Consider the following 19,167-nt stretch of genomic DNA (forward strand, 5'->3'; position numbering starts at 1 on the left):
TGCTGTGTTGCATCAACAAACTGCATTGCATTTTATCGGTGTTAGCACTGACACCAAGACATGGCTGTTCAAGGGAGCATCAGAAAAAGAAGCACTGTAGGTACGGGGCAGCTATGGAGGAGCTGCAGCAATCCTCAGCTCAGGTTTGAGAATCTGTTGACAACAAGAAGGAAACCATGGAGGGAACGAGAAAGTTATACTATGTGGTTGAACCCAATCACGGCACGTCATCCTGAACACACCACCATCAGTTCAGACGAAGTGTATTAATGTGTGAGAGTGGTCTAGTCAAAGTCAACACCTTAGTCCAAATGAGTGCTTGTGGTAAAACCTGAAAAGTTAATGTCCGATTCTGACTTTGCTTGGACTAATTAGCAAAAGTTTCAAACTGTAGAAGATTTGAAGGTTAAAGAGTCTGACAAATACATGCCACACGTTTCAGATTTTTATTTACAAAGAAATCTTGTCAATGTTTCATCTGATTAACAACTACAGACAACTTTATGTTGGTCTGTCAAAAAAAAAAAAAAAAATGCTGCTAAAATACATTCAGGTTTCTGGCTGTAACTTTAGAAAATGTAGAAAAAAAAGCGCACGCGGTGTTGCTGGGAGAGTCCTCTGGATGCGTATCATTCAATCAGCTAACAGCCTCACGTCCTCAACTCGTCTGATGTGTTTACTGGGGCCTTGTTGTCTTTATCATTTCCTCTGGTGATACGGGTGTAAATGGCGGCAGATAAACCGAGAGGTGATTTAGTGTTCGGGTCTCAATGCGGCGAGCTCTGGCGGCCGGCTTCCTACCTTTGTGTGGCGGAGGGCTGAGGGAGACGGGGGGTTAGGAGGCGCGGCAGCGGATATGCGGCCCGAGCGCCTCCGAGGAGGGAAGGAAACCGGGAGTCAAAGGTGATCGCATGCTGCTCCTGTTATGTGAGCCCGCTGAAACGGGCTTAATGGATTAGATGTAAAACGTTCTGCTGCGTGTTATTAATTATTGCAGCATCCAGTGGTAACCCTGTTGCACGTGGGCTGCTGCCGCCGCCGCTGCAGCTGCATGCCTTCGTCCTCCCGCTCCTCTCTTCACACAGGCCTCTCCTGTAACCTTGAGAGAAGCCTGCTCCTCAGGCCCCCCTGAGTTCAACGAGTGCATGAGGCATATTTTCGCTGAGCGTGCTCGGACCGCCCTCTCTAAACCCCTCGACCCCCCGCCACTAACTCACTCACTCTCCCCCTCCCTCCCTTCCTCCTCGCCATACATACAGCGTTTTCCCTCCTAAAGACGACTCCCTGTAGGCCTCGCCTTTCACAGCGCCTGCAAAGGAAATACATTATGTGTAAAAAGATTTCCATATGGTGTCATACGATCTGTGTAATTCCCCCTCGATTGATAAAAAAAAAAAAAAGAAAAACTTACCTTGTACGCACAATCATCCCTTTGTTCAGCTCCTGGGCTGTATGCGCTGACCTGAATTGCTAAAAACACTGTAAACTGCATGGCATTGAATGTTCGACAGTGATGTCTTTTTTAATTAAAAAGCGCAAACTGAGCACGAGCGAGCCAAACCAGCTCAACCGGAACGCGCAGATATAAATAAATCGCTTCCTTCTCCCTGGGTAAATACCTGAGAGTCAGTTGCAGCCAGTATTTTTTTAAGGAGGAGTGGCTGACATCAGCTGCTGGAGTTTACAGGAAGGCCTGCATGCATGTATGCCTGTCTTGGCTGATGATTGGTGTGTGTGGGGGTGTTTTGGGGTGAAGAGTCTGCGGCAGTCCTACGGGCAGGCTGTTCCAGGTGAGCCCTGCCAAGTTCAAGTGGCTTGGACCTAACCCTGCGCCACAGAACAGGAAGTGCTTCTGCAGGCGCTGCCAACCTCTGCGAGAGCTGCGACTGTCAGTGTCAGCGAGGAGATAGTGTTTTCTACAAGCACATGCACGTTCAAGCCCAGAGAGAGAGAGAGAGAGAGAGGGAAAAAAAAAAAGTTTGGCAAGGACACATGTATATATGTAGATGCTTGCCAGAAGGGGGATTACTGGAGTTTGCTCCAGTGGTGGCCCTTTGATGTTCCTTCCAGTTCCCATGATGCAACAGTCTGGCGAGGACGAGGAGATTATTTTTATGACCTTTAAACAGATTGCGCATCAAATTCTGTGCAATTACAATTTGAAATCTCAGAGATCCTTTAAGTTCAGGTCTGTTTTTTTTTGTTTTTTTTTCACAGGCCCGTTTGTTTCTAACGAATGAAGGCAAAAGGTTTTCACACTTTTTCACTCTGCAGCCACTAATGTCAGTGTACTTTCATGGGATGATTTTATGTAATAGATAAACACATACTAGTGTAAAGTAGAAAGAGAACAAAACTTGGTTTTCAAAATTTATTACGAATAGCAAGTGTTAAATACCCTTTACTCTAATATTCCCAAATAAAATCCAGTACAGCTTGCCTGCTTTAGTCACCTAATAAATAAACAGTCCCCACGTGTGAAATTTAATCTTATTCAGCTGCTCTGAGAGGTTTTCTAGAGAACATTAGAGAATAAACAGAATCATGTAGACCGAGGCACACATTAGACAGACCGGAGATGAAGGTGTAGAGAAATTTAATGCAGAATTAAGTCGTAAAATAATATCCAAGACTTGGAACCTCTAATAGAGCCACTGTTAATCTACTAGGAAACGGCTGTTCACATAAACTGAAAGAACAGGCAAGAAGAGGATTAATTAAAAGTAGCCCACAGGTCCTTGGTAACTCTGGATGAGCTGCAGAGATCCCCTGCTCAGGTAGAAAGCCGTTGTTGGCAAAACAAAACCTAAAAAGAGGTTTTCCACACGACATGTAGCAAAGAATATGAGTTGCTTAAAGTGATGGAACGTGGAAAACAGTGAAAAACTTGGAAACCGTTGGTGGCAGCATCATGCTGTAGGGATGTTTCTCCTCAGCCGAGTCGATGCGTAGATGGATGGAGTCAAATACGGGACAGTCCTGGTAGAAGCTGTGAAAGCCGCTGGAAAACGACCGGAAATATCGGAAGTTTTTGCACACAAACAAGAAATTTGACGTAAGTTCACTTCTGCTGTCAATGAAGACATTTAAAATGCAAAAATGTATAAAAGGCAAGAAAAACAAAACGAGTTTTTCCTTTGTTGTAAATGTGTACATATGCAGGAGACAACATTGATTTAGTGGAAACATGCATGGTATCAATCTGGTCATTTGTGTCCAGTATGTGTGGGATCTGCAGAGATGAGAGCTGCCTTCTTCTTGACCCTTGACCTTTGTAAGTCCTGGAAACACAGTGCCAGAGCTACAACAGATCAAATTAGATTTGAGTTACAATGGTCCGGTAAAAATCTAGACCAAAATCCAATTAAGAATCAGTAACAAAAAAAACAACAAAAAAACAAAGAAACATTAAAATTTAAAATTTACAGTTGCTTTCTGTCCAGTCTCATTGAGCCAGAGCTCGTTTACAAAGAAGAATGTGCCGAAACTTGAGCATCCTACATGTGCAGAGCTGGCTGAGAGACTTGCCTGAAGACGTTCAGCAGCGTTTGCCGTTTCAGGGGGTTCTAGTATCGACATGCGGTACATTGATGTTTGTGCAGACGGTCAGTGGGATATTTTTATGCAGCTGAACCAGTCTCCCTGGGGGGGAATTCAGACGGGGGAAGCTTTTCCATGAATTTGTTCCTTTAAGCTCAGAGATGATCCTCCCAGAAACATGAAACATAAACAGAGCGTTCCTGTCGGCTCTGCTCGCCTTCCTGAGCTGAACCAAGGCAGAACAGGAACTACCTCAGCTATCCTGCAGCCCGCCCACTCTCCCCCCTAACCCCCATAACCCCTGATCTCCATGGGTGAACTCTTGGCATCTCCGATAAAGTGAAAGCAACTCTCTCTGATTGTTGGAGGATGGCTGCAGGGCGGGTGTGAAATCCCCCACGATGAGTCTCCGAGTGGACAAATCTTAGCGTACTGAGGAAGTGGAGGAAGGCTTATTGGGGTGTGGGGGTTGTTACAAGGAAAAGTGGCAAGAGGGGAATTCCTGTTCCCGAACCGATGGAAAAAGTGACTGCTGGGCTTCGCTCATGCGGCTCTGTGTCAAAACAGCCTAGCGCTGCCGTCATCTGTGCAAATATTTCAAGAGATTATAGTTCGGGAGCCGCGTGGGAAAAAAGCTGCAGCAACAACAGAACAGCGAGATTTAGGACAGAGAACCCTTCTCATCCGAGCATTATCAGGCCAACAACAAAACACAATATGCAAAATGCAGGGTACATGGAAATGAACACAATCCTGCCTGGCAAGGGTTGATCATCATCCTAAAGTCTTTGGCAACCACCCAGAAAAAAAATAAAGTAAAAACAAACACTTTTAAATTGTTGGCTGGAAAGCCACCAGGCATACCTTCATGCCTTCTGCACTCCTTTCATTACAGTTTCACTTTTGAACATTGTGCAATGTCAGACGTTCTCATGAATGGCTACCTTTGTTAACCAAATTTGAATGTATTTTTTTCCTACATACTCTCCCTCGACATAATGCTGTGACACTGTTTTAAACACATTGTGTGGAAACACCTTGACAGCGGCATTCAACTGGCTGCAATAAGCTGCTGATGTAATGTTTTCAAACCCTGCAAGCAAACCATTCAGTGGCCTGCTCTGTGGATGCCATTGTTTATGACTCCCAAACAACAAAATGTGAAATTAATTTAGCGCCTCTCTTCTTCCCGCTGCAAGCTGGAGCTGTGCAGCCAAACCACATGTTGTTACTTCCCCCAGCAAGCCCTGGTAGCAGAGAAAGGATTTGTGGATTTGTTGTCTGAGTCTTTTTTTTTTTTTGCCATGAATGTGGGATATAGTTTCCCCCGTTAAGATATGAACATCTTGAGTCAGGTGCTGCTGATCAAAGTTTGCTGTGGCGCTAACACAATGCCAAGTTGGAAAGACATCAGCTCTGCACCTTATAGGAGTTGTTTCCAAATAGTTGGAAGGTTGACATTTAAGATGGTGTTGAATCTTCTCAGAAGTAGGTGTCAAAAGGTTAGACCAAGCAACAGCCCAAGAGCTCAGTTTCCGTCTATGGAGGCCTTGCTTAGCATGTTAAATCTCAAAGTTCATAACAGTGTACTTAGAAAAGGGCTGGACAAGAATTGCTTGTGTAGGAATGTTGCTCTTTTCTCCAGAAGACAAACCAGGCAGTTTGAATTTGCATAAAGACTGCTAGAACAATGTTCTTTGATCAGATGATGAGATGTTTTGCCTGAACAAAAAAAAAAAACAACAAAAAAACCCCACAGCATACCAGCTCTAACACTTCATATCACCTGTCAGGTACAGTAGTGGAGGAATGATGATTGGGGCTTGTTTTGCAGCAACAGAACATGAATGTCTTGAAGCCATTGAGTCGAACCAGTTGACTGAAGTATTCTAGAGCCAACGTCAAGAATTGTGCAAGCCGTTAAATCACGGGTGTACTTGGGTTTTTTCATCTCTTAGTTTTTTTCATTGTGGATGAAGTAATGGTAGCATGGATTCTGTTGTGTGGGATCAGTTGAGAAAACGTTTAAATCCTGATAAACACCAGATGATTTCTGGTATTTACTAATGTATGAAATGCAGTGGTTTGCACACTCCTGCTAATGTGCTCAGAGTGGAGCTGATTTTTCATTTTAGAGTACTCTAACTTTGAAAACGTTTAGCACACTTAGTTTTCTCTAATTTCTAAAGCACTAATTTACTAGACTACTTTACTAGTTACTAGTTTCGTAAATTTTCAGTCGAATAAATTTCGACATCTGTGTTAAAGTTGTGGCTTAAGTAAACTTAAAACGGTTGACTTTTGTAATGACGCTCCTACTTTGAAGCGTGCAAAGACTGTGTACACATCAGCTCTGCTTCCACACAGCTAGCGTTTAGTGAGCAGTGCCCACCATTGATTAAAACCTTCAAACTAAAAGCAAGTACCCTTTCTTTTTGCAGTGAGGGATGTTTTGTTGAAAGACACTGTCTGTTGACTGTACACCTTTGTTGCTGTTGCCAGGATGTCTCCAGTCAGTCAGAGGATCCACAAGGAAAGAAGGAGCTCTGCTGTCTTTGGAGGACTGCCAGTGGCGTGACCTTGTGACAGGCACAGAGCCACCGGCCCTTCTCGGGTTACATTAGAATCTGCTTGACGGTACCGTTTTATTACCAACTGGCATCAGACTCACCAAATAAGCATCTACCTGGTGCATGGACTCCAGATGTTTTCATGAAATCGCTCTTATAGTTTGCCTTAAAAAAAAAAAAAACTTCATTCAGGGGTCTTGTGCCAGTGGAGACACCACCAGGCTCCACTCTCCCCCCGAATGAACCCTCCTGCCCCAGAGCCTCTCTCCCCTCGAATGCTTTGATTTGGGCTAGCTCCGACCGGGGCCTCTGAAAGCCCTGTCTCCAGGCTCATTAACAGGAAAGGAGGGGTTTTACTAGCCATGCGGCATGCAGCCGGCTTTTAAACCACCAACCAGCTGAACAGCTTACAGCCTCAGGAGTTAGCACAGCTTTCCATCATTACTGGACCCTTCCAGGTAAGGAGTTGGGGGAAAATGTGGACATTATTAGGCACTATAAGACCAGCTTTCTTACCCCGAAGAAAATGAAATTGCGCATTAATCTGAACAATCTGACCGAAAGTTCATATTCCGCTTTCGGTTCTGGGCAGAATAAAGTCAGCAGTAAATGCATTAAGATTTGATACCCAGCTTGATGCATGTTTGCGTTCTAAATGAGAAGAAATGATGATACAGCAGCACAGGAGCATGGATAGTAAAGAAGAAAGCACCATTTGCACCTGCTGCTTCATTCCCTACTGGAGTTGTAATGGCAAAAATAAACTGGCTCGACATCTGTTGGCAACGTCAGTAGTCTGTTTTTATGCTTGTAATGACACATTAAACTCTGTGGTTGATTCCCCCCCCCACACACAAAACCCTCCACCTCCTTCTTCAGTCTATATCCCGTTCCAGAGAAGCAGTGCCAGCAAAATTGTCCGAATGAGTGCACGCTTTGTTTTCTTTGTCTGTTTCGAGCCAAGATTTGGTCTTAGATGTGGTGGCGTTCTACGATCGCATAATTCCTTCCATGTAGCCAAGCTTAAAGGTGTGCGTGGGCGTGTGTGTTTGTGTGCGTTGCGCTGCTGCCGCTCGCTTGGCACGGCTCTGAGAGCGCAAACAGCGGCGATGGGTGGCAGGGAGCCTCGGTGGCCTCAAGCCCAGCTGGAGGAGAGCCATTTTTTTTTTTTGCCCTGAGTGGGAGCGCCCAGTCGTGGCCAGTGGGAAGTCCTCTTGGCTGAGGCTTGACACAATCAGTGACACATCACAGGCGGAGGTTGATCAGATCCAGTGTGACGCAAGCACAAGCTATGAGAGCTTGTCTTTGAACTTGGCCCATAATCTAAAGGGATTTTCATCTGCAGCTATAAGTGAAAGCTACTAACAACCTGTCTTTCCACTGTTCTTAGTTCAGTGTTTATTCAACTCCAGAGTGCAGGCTGCATGCTGGTGGTGTGTTAGGGCTGTTGCCTTTCAGCAAGAAGGTCCTGAGATTGAATCTTCTCTACATGGTGTTTATTCCCCCCAAAAAAGTTGCACTTTTTTAACCCTGTTTTGCATTGACAATCTGTCCAGGGTGTACCCAACCTTTCACTCTTTCAAACTTAGACCAGACTTCAGAGCCCCCCCAGGAAATGAGGAGGTAAAGTGATTAAATGGATTGATTTTCAGTATAATTTCAAATGATCTACAGTTGCATTTCTGCAGACATGCTTGTTGAAAGCTATCGGGGGACTTGTGACTGGTGTGAGATAAAGTTGTAGATAAAGCAGCCTTGGCTAACCATTCCTTCTTATCAGTGCCAACCAAAGCACAATTAAACACTGAACACCTTCTGGGCTGAGTTTGTTCCAACTTAAACACTTACTAATATGTTGTTTTCCGAATTAAAGAGTCATTGCGGTGCAACAATCTTGAGGCATCCCCAAGATTTAGATATTTTGCCGTGAAAGGTCTTGAATCTCTTTTTGTCTTTTAAAGCGGTTTAGATATCAAGGTTTCTAAAGGTCTTCTCTCGACTTTGGCTTCTTTTTCACTGTCTTGTTTTTTGTTGTAAGGAGGCAAAATGCCTCTAAAGTTTGACTTAGCTGTCAATTTATGCTCAAAACGTTTCCTAAACCAAAGGGATGAATCAGTGATGTTTCTACATGTACCAGGCAGCTAAGCAACAGGCTTTTAAACTGGATTTTTAGGCTCTATGTTACTGATTCCACTCACAAATCCACAATTTGCTCCAGTTTATTTGTGGTAATATGTAATAAAAACCAGCTTAATAGACCTAAAATTGTATTTTAGCCAAAATAGGGCAATTCCCAGAGTTTTAAAATACCAGAAAGGGTCCAAGAAAGTCTGTGTACTTGAATACAAAGTCTGTATGGTTTAATACTTTTTCATGGAACTGGGTGTTTGGAAACCATATTTATTTCATGCATTGTGTATCCAAAGAGGCTGCGTAAAGTATTCAGTGAAAGTCCTGTTGTCCTTGTTAGCATCGCCACCGGTTTGCCCCTGATCTATGATCTACGGACCAACTTGTCTCTCCTGGGAGAGCGGGGAAATTCCCAGACCCCAAATATCCCCCCCTCTCTTCTCGCCATCCCTCATTCCTTCTGTCCCCCTCCCTCCGGACCAGTCGAGACGTGCAGGTTTGAACCCTCTCTCTGTGTTTCTGGCCTCCAATGCCCATTGCCACTCAAGCAGCAGGGGTCCGGTGCATTTGTCTCATAATTATCCGACTGGACAGGGGGGTTTCTCTGAAGATGAAAGAGGCGAATCACAGAGCTCCTCTGTCAAAGGTCTGTCTAGCTGACTGGGGGGGGGGGGTACGGGACGGGACAAGGGGGTGGGTTTGGATCTCTCTCCGCCGTCCTCTCTCATTCGTTGCTACCCACACACAAATCTCCTCAGAGCATAATCGCCAGCAGTGAACGCTCGTGCAAAGCCCCCTCCCTGCTTTCAGCCACCCCACTGATTCATTCACAACTACAAAACTGCAGGGATACCCCCCACTCTCACATCCTGAGACTCCAGACCCCCCCCCCATAAACTCCTCCCACCATCATCTACCCACCTACCTCACCCATTTGCCCACTCCCTCATCTGCCTCCTCTTGTCCCCTCCCCTCCTCCACCTTTCTCCTTCTTCTCCTCTTAACTACTGGCTAGGAGTTAATGGACTGTTTTGGCTGGTCTCCAGACGGTGAGTGTCACCTCATTAGCCTATAGCGGCTCGCTCCCAGACTGCTGCCTGTATGTGTGTGTTTGTGTGTAGGAGGAGGACTACAACGACGGAATGTCATTGGTCTGCCCCCCCCTGCACCCCTTCAACCACCCCGCGTTACACCCCTCGCCATCGCTCCATCCCACCGCTACAATGAATGGGAAAACACGCATGCATAATTAAATCCATAGTCTCGTCCTCACTCCGCCCGCCCTTCCCTTCTCCCTTTAAAAAAAAAGAAAAAAAAAGAAATGCTCCTGCTTGGAAGTTTGCCACCAGGGGAGGGAAAAAAAAGCTTGAAAGTAAGAGAGACGTGGCCAACCTCGCACCCTCATACGGACCTTATTCCCTTTCATCCAGGCCCGCCGAATGGCAGGGTGGCAACAGCGGGCGAATGTAAATGCCAGCCGGTCCTGCCAGTCAATTACACTGCAACAAAGCTAATTGTTTGTTTGGTGCATACTGAAAAAAAAGAGAGAGAGGGGGAGAAAAAAAAGATGCAAGTCTGGCTGTTGATGGGGCTTTTGTTTCAACACAGATGCAAAGTTCCTCCTTTTTTCTCACGGGCCAGACAAGACGCCGACTGAACGTGTGAATGGTGAGACCACACTTCAGTCGCTCACTCCTGGAAAACGTAAAGACGGATTAACGCGCGCACGCAGTTATTACATTCAAAACCAGGGAATTACTGGAGGATTTAGATAGATTCTATAAAATTAAATTAAAAGTTAAATTTCTCACAAGCTATGCATCTGTTTAGTCCTTTAGTCCTGAGTACGATGATTTAAAGTTGACAGTGACTGCAAATTAGGTGTACCACAGGGCTCCATTTATGGACCACTGCTTTTCTGTTACTATAAAAAGTTCTTCCTCAAATCCCACCAAAACTGTCAGCAGTTTTTGTTTTGTTTGCAATCAAGTTAGAGATGTTTTTCAAGTTTTCAAGTTAAATTTTAAGCGTCAAATTGTAAAAGAATTTATCGTAATTTCTTTTGTTTGACAAAATCACGTGTGCCTGTAAAAGCTGCTCATTAAATTCGAAAGATCAGATTTTTTCTCACTCATCTCGCTCTAAGCGAGATGAGTGAGAAAAAATATTTCTCACGCAGAAATATTTAAAGCCAACGAAGTGGCATCATCATAAATCTAGAAAATGCAACACTTTAAGCACCTTCTCAGCTTTGGTGAGAATTAAACCAGCATCTTTATGCTATTGTTACTTTAAAAGGTAGCTAAACTTTAAATTCTTCCATTTGAACTAAGTTACTTTTATGTTTCTGTGCAAATTGTGTCATTTTTTTTAGTATAAATGTATTTAAAACCTATAAGGCGACACAGCCAAATTTGCGGTACCATAATTCTGACACACATTGCGCTGAAAAATCCCAACAGTTTCTGAAAAGGGAGATGTTGCTCTTTCCAGCCAATATCAAGTTATTACGGTAATTTCACCCCCGCCGTAGCAGGAAGTGAAATTAATCTGAGCCCCACTCTTTTTATTGACAGTAAATTGCGAAAATAAGTTGGTAGATGTTGAATTTTCCAGTTCTTATTGATAAATGGGCAAATATATATTTACTCACAGGACATTTAAAGGACTGCGTACAATTAAAATAAGCAAAAATATCCAGGCAGAGATTTGAAACTTTGGTCATAAAAGGGTTAATTCTGCATTGTTTGGCCTTAAACCGTCTCTGTGCTGCCATCTGTGGGTCGAACGGTGACCGTTGCAGATGAATTTTCCTATTGGTTAAAACGATACAGCTTGGTTGACGTTTTCGTCACTCAACCCGATGTTTGGGTATAAAATCATCTCACTTTGACACACATTGATCAATAGCATTTCCAAACTTTTCACGTGTGTGATTTATTGGCAGCGTCTGATGCAGGACGTCTGTGTGAGACTGACTGACACCAACTCTCGCTTCTCGCTCAGTCTGGACAGATACTGCAGTTTTATTGTTGCTTTTATCATCAACGTTTCCAGTGACAAAAAAAACAAAAAAGTTGCTTGATTTCCGACTGGTTGCTGTTTTGAAAAAAGTCACTAGAAGCATCTGAAAAGTTGCCAGGCTTAAGTTTAGTGTTATTCCTGCTTTAACATAACCTAAATGAGCTTATATTAGCTTTCTGCTAGAGGGTCTATGTGCTTGGCACAACAGTTGCTTTTATCTAAATGTAAGATTTTTTTTCATGTTGTTTCTGATTAAATACATTTAAAAAATGTGTAAAATTTTTATATACTTAGTTAAGCCAAAAACCTTGACTCACCCATTCAGATATATTCCAAAAAATTTGTAATTTAAAAGTTGCAATCATAAAACTTTATAAACTTACATTCTATTGCTAGAAATACTAGATATGTTTTAAAAAATATGCATAAAATAAAAGTTTAACTCTGCTGTGTGGGTGTAAGTGGTCCTGCTAAATGTTGGTTTTAAAATGTTAAATAAGCCCAATGTTAGGGTTTAAAAAGTCTTATTTGGAGTCATAAGCCGATGGGATTCAAGCACAGTGAGGAAAACAATAATTTAAAGTAGCTTGAACAATAAAGCTTTAGAACTGAAGGCATAATATTAATAAAAGGAGCCTCCCATTTCACCCCCTTTAATACGGTCGTCAGGTTCTTGTGAAACATCGCCCAGTTGGGGCAACAAGCTGAGAGCAAAGTGACAGGAACAGAAAGGGGAAAAAAGAAAGGAGTGTAATAAATAAGCGAAAGGAAAGACCACATTGTGAGAAAAGGGCAAACATAGTGGGAGCGGGAGGAGGTGGAAACATTAGGCGGGGGGCGCGGTGTGCTGACTGGAGACCAGCCTGCTCATTTTTCATTGGACAGATGAGCCACTGTGTCGCGTTGTGTCGCTGCAGTTTGTCTGCAGCCCGCTCGCCGACGGCCCCGCGCCGTGCGCCGCGGCTCTCTGCGGGGCGCCCGGTGCGTGCCTCCGTGTGCGCACACGTGTTCTGTATGTCACTGCGTGTACGTTTAATGCGCAAATGTGGCATGACTACATGAATGGAAGCTGCCTTTGAGCGCCGGCGCAAACGATGCGCGCATCTGCTCAGAGGTGGGTAAACTTTACATCCTGAATTGAAAAAGGTGGGGAAGTTGAATTTGGGTGGATTAACCCTCATCTGCATCCTCGGTTTCCCGGCTTTGTCCTGGCCAGGTTTTCCCCCAGTCCTCAGGGCCGGTGTTGCTAATGATCTGCGGGGCCATTCAGCGTGCCATTCGGGGCCCACTCGCCACAGAATGAGCTCCCTCCCCATCCGTGCTGCTTGGTGACCTCAATGAGGAGCCTGTTGTCCTTCTGGCTCAGTTAAAACGCTCGCCTCTTTTCACTGCCGTGAGAGTTTACGGAGGAGAAGGCACGGAGACTCGGTGGGGGAAAGAAGAAAGAGGGCCCGCTCTTCGCCCGCATTAGTATGCGGCGATTAGAAACAAACACACACACACACACACCCAGACACCGAGCGTGCTCTTGTCGGAGGGACCAACATGGACGGCGAGAGATACAAGTGAGCTGGGTCACGCACAGTCGACCGCGCTCACACACAGCGTTCTGCTCGGGTCCTCATTGTTCCTGTCTGGGCCGGGATCCCACTTGATTCCCCTCGTCTTCAAACCCTGACAGACGTACAGAGTCTGAGTGCGCCTTAAAGAAAAGAGCGCAACATTTAATTGTTTGTGCAGACGTTTCAACTTTGCCCCTTCCCACCTTTTTTCCCTCCGTTTTCTGTCACGTTCATCTGGGTGTTTGTGGTTTTCTCCACCTGCCAGCGGTTGTTTGATAGGGAGGCTTTCAGTAAGGCCAATAAGAAATACCTCCCTTGTTCCAATTATGAGATAATCATTATGGTGTCACAGAGTGTAAAGCGTAGTTGGAGATGACTTAAGATTTCTGCTATTTTTTCCTGCCTGTGCAGAGAGTTTCAACATCAAGATGTTTCTGTCTTTGGCACAAATCGCATCCCTACCTGTACTATTAAAATCAAACGTGAAGAACCAGTGTGTCCACAGGTTCAGAGCTCTCAAGTCATCGTCGTCTCCTCCGGTGAATGCTTCAACCTCCCTCTATTGTGTTTTGAATTTCTGCAGTGGATCGCAGCCGACAAATCAAGCTATCTGTCGCTGGCTCATAAGTAGAGCTCATAAACTCTCTTGTAAACAGCAGTCAGGATTCATAAACACCTTCTGCAACAACAGTGATGTCTAATCACAGGATGTGACAATGATCTTTTTTATCATCAGTTCAGTTTATAAATGCCAATCGTGTTCGTTAATGCTCCCACCGACACTGCGGACAGGATTTAAACACACCCCTTCAAGCAGGAGATATTCAGAGGTACAAATGACGTTTCAAAGTTCGGCTGAGGAAATGTGAATGTAAATGCTGAATACCAGTGATATTTACACAGAAGATGGGGAAATGATCTTTTTAAATATCAGTATATTTGGGCGCTGGGCGGTTCAGTTAGTTGTGCCGTCAACGCAGGTGTCCTGGGTTCGATTCCTGGTCTCACGCCATTTTCTGCACGTCTTTCTCTTTCTTTCCACACCCTACTTCCTGTCAAAGGTCACTAGAGTCAAAAGCTGTTGACACTAATGTAGCATCACATTACAACAAATATCAAGACAAATGGACCGAGTTCCATCCAAATTTAGTTCAGACAAATCCAGTCACTTGTAAAAAAAGTGTTTCCTGATTCCTGAGTTCATATTTTTATGCATGTTTGTCAAACTTCAGCGTTTCAGAACGTCAAACCAATTTAAACGTTAGTCAAAGGCGGCACAAGTTAGCACAAACTGCAGTTTTTAGATGAAGTATTTCATTATTAAGGGAGCAAAAAGTGTAAATGTACATGACCCAGGAGAAAAAAAAGCGATTGCTCCCTAAACCTAGTAACCAATTTTAGCAGCAACAACTGCAATCAAGCGTTTGTGATAACTTGACTTTTGTAAACCCAGAAACGTTTCAATACAGTCGAAACTCAGACTGGAGGATGAACTGGATCTTTGACTCTGCAATAGTCCCTCATACAACACTGATGCAGAAAGAAGCTGCAGCGTTGTTTTCTCTTTTGTGGTCTGTTCGGTTTATTTATTATTTATTTCGCCAGTAGCGACATGTGTAGCCGCATGTCTTCTGGTCTGATTAGAAGAGATGGCATCCTTCCCACTTTGTGGTGACAGAAACCTGGAACTCGGTATCGGGTCCAGCGCAAGCCTGAGCGGTGACTCTCTACCGTAAAGTGGAAACGGCGCGTCTGCGGCGCATTCTGCTCCTCGGTTCTTGATTTATCGCTCGTCGGGAGAGCACCATCTCAAAGATGGCGCCCCTCCGTCGAACAGTTCGTCTTCCCGTCTCCCCCGCTTTCCTTTCGGCCAGGTCAGGTGCCAGCTCGTTGCGGCGATGCCAAAATTTGGCATATTAATGTGTGTGTGTGAGATTTGGGGAGGGGTTGGCGGCGGCGGGGGGCATCGCCAGTTGGCAGGCTGGCACACAAAGGCTGGCACGATAAGATCCTCCCCTCTTCTGCGGGCAGATTTTCTCGCCCATATCTTTTGTTGGGCTTGTTTGGGTTGCAGCTCATCCTGATAAAGGCCACTTTGTTTAGACAACAAAGCGCGAGGGAGGGAGAAAAGACAGAGATAGAGAGACAAAGAGATAGAATGAGAGAGGGACGGGGGGTCGTTTAATAAAGGCGGCAAACGAAGGAGGGAAGAGGGGGGGTCACCAAAACAGATGGAAACCTTAAAGGAAAAAAAACAAAAGCAGATAGGGGATGAAAATTAAGGAGGGAAAAAAAAAGAAGATGTAGCTTGAGCTTTTCGCCAGACAGGATACCCTGAATAGTAGATGTCGGCATGTGAAAAAGATACAATGGAGTCGGGATACAGTTGCAGGCGCGGGGACAGCGATAGGCAGATAGCGAGGAGAAGAAAGCGGGATCTGGGAGAAGGGAGCAGGTTCTGCTGGCTGCCTGGAAGCCGGCCTGAGCGCTGTGAGATCATCCTCCAAGCTGTGAATGATAGAAACCAGGAGCACAAGAGGACATGAGACAAACACACACACACACACACACACACAGTACATTTCATTACATTACATACCAGCACATGTACAGTCAGGGAGCGGCGCGGCCCTGCTGCACGCCTGCCGGTTTCCAAGGAAGGACAAACTTTCCGGAAGAGGAGAAAGTCTGTTTGGCCACCTCAAATATTTACTCAGGAGCAGATGTATTGTCGAAACATTACGCATCAGAGCCGCTCCGTAATTAGGTGGATATTTTTCTCCCTGCTTCTCCGGGAGTCGTCTACCCCGCTCTCTCCCTCCACCCCGCCTCCCGCCTCCCCGGGGCTGCTGAAATGCATCTTGGCTCGGGACCCGCGCCTCTGGCAGCCAGAGCGCTATACATGTGCACAGAACCCTGCTCGGCATATAAAATGGCTGCCAGACAGCCTTCTCCTCCTGAAATGTCGACAGTGGTATGCATCTGCAGGGCGTGCGTGGGGCCCGAGCGCGTGCGTGCTTCGCTGTTTCTGAACGTGTCTGCAAAGTGTTTGCGGGCTGCAAAATCTCGCACCGCCGCCATCAGAGAAGAAGGAGCGGGAAAAAAATAATAACAAGAAGAAGGAGAGAAAGTTTCCCAAACTATGTGGCTGATTTAACCCACAGTCTCTTCATACGCGTTTGTGCGTGTGTGTGTGTGTGTGTGCATATGTGTTCCACGACTTAGTGGGAACAGAATGGGTACGGTGCCAGAAATTGAGGAGGAGGGTGGTTTGGAGCCAGAGTGTGTGAGTGTTTTAGTGATTATAAAATCCAGGCGAGTAACACACTTGGGTGTGGAGAAAACCTCATAAGCACTCAGAAACTTTCTTGCCGAGCCAGATTTCTGTTGCCATTACCGCTAATTGCCCTAATCGTTACAGTGGTATGATAAGTATCCCACCGGACAAGAAGGTGTAAGAACTTGTGGACACATCCAAAAATACCCACAAGCCCCTTCTGCTGCTGCTTTTTTTTCCCACCCCTTCTCTCTCTCTTTTTTTCTCTCTCTCTCTCTATTTTTTTTTCTTTTTCTTTTTTTTATTGCTGAGTAACAGCAGATAATCTGATTCAAACGCTGTGCTGTTTCTCCCCTTCCTTCGTGAACCGGTTTGTTTATTTAAACAAGTGGCGGGGGAAGGAGGGTGCCAAGAAATGTTGTTTTTGGAAAAGAGCAAATGTGTGTGTGTGTCTGTGTGTGTGTGTGTGTGTGTGTGTGCGTGCGTGCGTGTGTGTGTGTGTGTGTGTGTGTGTGTGTGTGGCGTCTGGCCTTGCCAAGCTCCCAGGGCAAAGCTGAGGCTCCTCGACCACAACTGTTTATTTACAGGTTACACTACTGTTTATTTGAAGACTATCAGATGGGCTGGACCTCTGCACAGGACACCTTTTTAGATGCAGATAGCCGGGCCCCGGGCCCCGGGCCCCATAATAACCCAGTTCTCCACTGTACTATATATGAGCAACCTTATATAAATTTTTATAAATTCAACATTTTGTGTTCTATATTTAAGACAAACATCTAAATAAATCATAAAAGTTCATTTAGATCGGTATTCTAAAAGATTGTTTCAGATTTTTATGTCAAAGATAACCTGAGTAAATACAAACAAAAGCTATTTCTGGAATCATGTTTTTTTTGTTTTTCTTACTTACTTTTTTTTACTTACCCAAACCCACCAGAATCTACAGTTTGCCAAAACAGAACCAGTTTGGCCCAAAAGGTACCTTTGATGTAAAGAAACAGATAAAATCTTTTACATCTTTTAGGGTTACAGAGTCATTTCTGAGCCACAGTTGGAGCCAAATGGAGAAAACATGAAGCAGTGGTTGGAAATAAACCCAAATTGCAGCAAGATTACGTCGGTTTATTCAGGAGATCACAACAGAACAACCTCTGAAGAGCCGAATGCCTTACATGGCTCGGTTAAGGTCAGAGTTCACGATTCAACAACGGGAAAGATAGAAAAAAAAGGCATATTTGTTGGAGCGCCAAGGCCAAAAAGTAATACGGGTGAAAAAGAACGCAAAGTTCGTCTCATGTTTCCCAAACAAGAAGGAAAAAGTGGGACATTTTTTAAGGTTTCTGTCCCGACAGCAGTTCAAATCGATGCTCTCATACCTGTAGCTAAACAGGGTGGTTGCAGAGTGATATGGGAGTATATTACTGCCATTATTGATGGAGCATCGAATTATGTTCAATTTGTAAAGAGTTAACTTTTTGATCTCAAGCTTAGGTGGTCTTGGGTTGAAAGAGTCAAAGGAAACAGCATGAAGGGTTTACAGTGGTCTAGTCAAAGTGTGGACTGAAGTTTGATGGAGATGCATGACTTTAACCGGGCTGCTCAAGCTCAGATTCATTAACGGCGAATGAAAACACTTGATGTGAGTCGTTTCTGCAAAGGCTCACACCAGTTCTTAGATGCAGGATGTAATTAAGTTTTCACAGGTTGGTTTGGTTGACTGTTTTACTTTAATATATGATTTATTTATAAACAGTTTCCTTGTCTTTTGTGTTTTATGCTTTTCTTGGGCATTATCTGCAACCTCTCAGTTTGACCAAACAGCAAAAACCTGGAGAAAATATGTAAGGGAGCCGATACTTTTATCCGGAAGAGAGTATTTTGCAAATTTCTCCTTTCACTTTTTCAACCTAATCATGACAGAAATCAACCTTTTGATTCTAATTCGTTGACCTGGACATGTAACTGTAGCTCCAGAGATGATAAAACCAGACACTGGAAGCTGATTTTTAGCCAAAAATGAGTGTCACCATCACCAAGGGGGTAAAAAGAAACCCAGAGAGCACGACGCAGCCCTTCTTGGGTCAAAGGTAAAATGTAATGCAATAGGGGAGGTGTTGCCGGCTCCGGCGCAGGCCTGGCAGATGTGCCATATGCTCGCATCCCACCTTGAGTCATCCAGGTGGTCTCTCCTGGTGCTACAGCGGGGCCTCATGCTGGAAGATGCCGCCTGCGATCTCTAATTGCTGCGACCATCTGCTCTTTTTGTCATGCCTGCCTGTTCGGCTCACAGAGAAGCAGGAGAAGATGAGAAAAGCACAAACAAAAAGCAGAAAACTCTGATCTGATCGAACCGAGCCGGAGCTTCCCCCCCCCTCACCCCCCGTCTCCCACCTTCTGCTCCACCTCTCTTTACCTCACCGCTGCGCTTTTCTCTCCGCCCGCCTGCGTCGCTCCCTCTGCGCGGCTCCAGGGGAGGAGGCATGGAGTTGGCAGTCGTAACTAGACTGATGGATGACTCTGAAAGTGGAATAGAGACGGGGGCGGCGGAGGGGAGGCGAGGGGCGGGCGCACCAAGTTCCCTGCAATCACTTTATGGACATGTGCTACAGTAAATCCACACAAACCTCCACTTGCCCACCAAAGCTCCTTCACACGCCACGTCTGCATGCAGCAACTCCCGATTTATTGATGCAAAACATTGGATATTATTCGGCTGACAACCGCTCTGAGCGCAAAGTGAACAATTTGCAGATTTTAGTGTCAACGACGCCTAATCTTTTGGTAAATTTGATGATTTAGTTCTCTTTACTTTTACCGGATTTTCCCGTAATTTTCTGGACGCAGCTTCTCAGCTCATTCACATTGCTGCTTTTATTTATTTACTTTAATATTTTGTATGAAAAAAACGAAAAATATGACAATTTAAATAATTTACTGCTAGAATTAACTTAAAAATCATGTATAATAATTAATTGCAGGAGCGAAACGTCACACTGACAAAAGTGAAAATCTCTAAAACAATTGATTAATTCCTATAAAATAAGCTCTATGAAAGCATTTT

The 19,167-nt window shown here is 44.7% G+C and overlaps 1 protein-coding gene and 1 long non-coding RNA gene across 11 annotated transcripts in view; one reads left to right on the forward strand and one right to left on the reverse strand.

Annotated features, from left to right (window-relative positions):
• Nucleotides 1-19,167, forward strand: part of LOC122820399 (nuclear factor 1 B-type-like) — an 88,204-nt gene that overhangs the window by 33,974 nt on the left and 35,063 nt on the right. The window lies entirely within an intron of this gene.
• LOC122820401 lies at nt 433-10,383 on the reverse strand. Its single transcript, XR_006368787.1, has 2 exons — nt 1,412-10,383; nt 433-1,309 (listed from the first exon to the last, which is right to left on the reverse strand). It is a non-coding gene; the product is annotated as an uncharacterized LOC122820401 (long non-coding RNA).

Source organism: Gambusia affinis, linkage group LG18 (genome assembly GCF_019740435.1).
Source record: "Gambusia affinis linkage group LG18, SWU_Gaff_1.0, whole genome shotgun sequence".
Lineage (NCBI taxonomy): Eukaryota > Metazoa > Chordata > Actinopteri > Cyprinodontiformes > Poeciliidae > Gambusia > Gambusia affinis.